We start from the raw sequence: 2,462 nt of genomic DNA, 5'->3' as shown, positions 1-2,462 counted from the left end.
GATGAATGACACGAAGAACGCAGCTAATATGCTTAACTGACAATCATGAAATGTCATTTGTATAAGACTGGTAATTGAGGCGTACCTTTCCATCTGTGGCCAAGATAAACACAAAACATTCCCATTTTAGACAGTTGGATGAGCTTGATGGTACCAGTCAAAAGCATCCATAAAGACACTTTAAACTGACATTACTCACTACTATCTCTAACTAGTCCTTTACAAGTGGTTAAGAAATTCCGAACAAACATCCAGATTTTAGTGTTTCGTGACTATTCTGTTAGTTCTCATTTAATCATGGGGGAAATGCTATTCTTTCTTTTTCTACTCACAATCATCCTTGTTAAGTCACTAAACTAGTCAGGGAAACTAACTCCTTGATCTTATAAGCAGTAAGTAGTTTTAGGCCAGAAATCTGTCTACCTTGTGTAAGACAGGCCAGTATATGTGAATGAAGAGGGAAGCATCAACAAAGTTCAGTACCTCTATCGCTACTGTAATCAGGAGCATATTAGTGGAGGAGGAGGGGGCAAAAACTCATTTCTCTGAATACTAAGAGTTGCCTTGCTAAGAGTTGCCTTGGGGCACTGTAAAAATACCTATCAATGTAATCCCAGATATTCACATAAAGGCACCTTCTCTGTCGAATACAGGGTGGGAGTTTTAATCACTGATAAAATACACGTGATGCTTTAGTTCCTAATATCTATTCAGAAAGGCATGGTGAGAAAATAAAAGATTCATCACTCCAAATTTCAAGGTCATCATGTATTGACTCATCATGCCTGACTCACTATGGCATTATCCTAGTAACATCTGTTTATTAAAAATGGATAATAAAACTTTTACATGCCATTATCCCTTTTATTACCATGAATAAACACGTTTAATGTTAATAATGACAAATGTGAGAGAATATATGACTAAGTTCCTCTGAGAAGCCAATATAAAGACATTTGTTGTAAAGATACATCCGAAAATTAACAATGGGAGCCTTTGAGTGGCTTTAAAGTAGTACAGATAATACAATATATCTTATCATTTTAAACACATGCTTGAATCTCCTTCTAGTAGTTTATGAAACTGAAAATACAGTTTGCATAATCCTTTAATATCAAAATCATCTGATCTTTCCACAGTTATATTGCATTGAAAAGACATTTTTATTTGTTTTTTGTATAAATATCAATATAGAAAATGTCCCATTTTCTAAGAACACATTGCTAGTCAAATGTAATGTAGCAAAATATGTGCAAAAAGCTCATCTTAACGAAAGCTAGGTGCTAATTATACTGGTATCATGGCTGCTCAAAAAGGCAGACCTGGAAAACTGGAGTTTGTCTTAAACTTCCAGTCCATCCCATTATATCTTAAAATTCATGATGAAAAATAAGAGGCATTTCCCTGCAGTATAGTTGCTTTTTTTTTACTCCTTTTCATATTGACTTATATCAAGTATAATTGTTTCCTAGTCTGGTGTGCATATTTTTTTAATGAGCTTCATCTTCCTTTTCTTCTCTTAATTTTTGTTATTACTAAATAGGTTTTGAGTATAACTAGCAGTGCTCCTTTATGGGCCCTTAATTCACATACCTCAGGGATGACCATACTATTCTTTGCTTCTAACATGGAGGTAGTGATGAACTGTCTCAAATACAGACCCTAGCAAAACTAGGCTATGTGTAAAAGGGAAAATATACTGCTTTTTACAGCATTACAGCAACTTTTTTGAATCCCACTGAATGGGAAGGCACCAACGATGATGAATTTGTATAGGTTGTCTAATCTGAGAAATGAATGAGCTACAAGATATGAGCTACACTGAAACACTGAAGTGAGAGAAGAACTGATGAACAAATAAAGGTACGTTACAAATGCTGTAATATTTCAGCTGAGGTGAAATGCTAAATACATTCTCAAGCTCAATATCTGAATTTTACTAGGTATTACTCAAATCCCTGGAAATTTTAAAGGAATATCATTATCATTAATTTCTGTGGCATTTTTGTGAGTTCACCACAGCCAGCAAAAGCTACAGGTATATATCCAAAGACAGACAGATTTAATTATAAGTATGTATACTTTTTAAACATTATACAAACAAAATGTACATAGCACATTCTAGAGCTTCACGTGTGTTTTACAATAGTACAACAGTTAACAGGGCATGTACACCATAATCTCAAAACAGATTCTGGTAAACATCATATCAAAGCACTCCACATACTGGCAAGTGACCTCAGTTTGGAAATATTAAAAAGATGTAGATACAATAGTATTGGCTAAATATGACGCCATTTACTGTAAATTGCACAGGCACTAGTGGGATTCGTCTGTTAGGGTATATCATAAATCTTCCACTACTGCAAGATGTTCAAATGTCTTTTACAAAATACTGTATACTTACATAAAGAAACACAACACACAAGTAAGGAAAAACGATTTTTTTTGAGTTCATGGGA

Source organism: Penaeus monodon, chromosome 15, assembly GCF_015228065.2.
Source record: "Penaeus monodon isolate SGIC_2016 chromosome 15, NSTDA_Pmon_1, whole genome shotgun sequence".
Lineage (NCBI taxonomy): Eukaryota > Metazoa > Arthropoda > Malacostraca > Decapoda > Penaeidae > Penaeus > Penaeus monodon.
Note: the sequence above shows the minus strand (reverse complement) of the source record.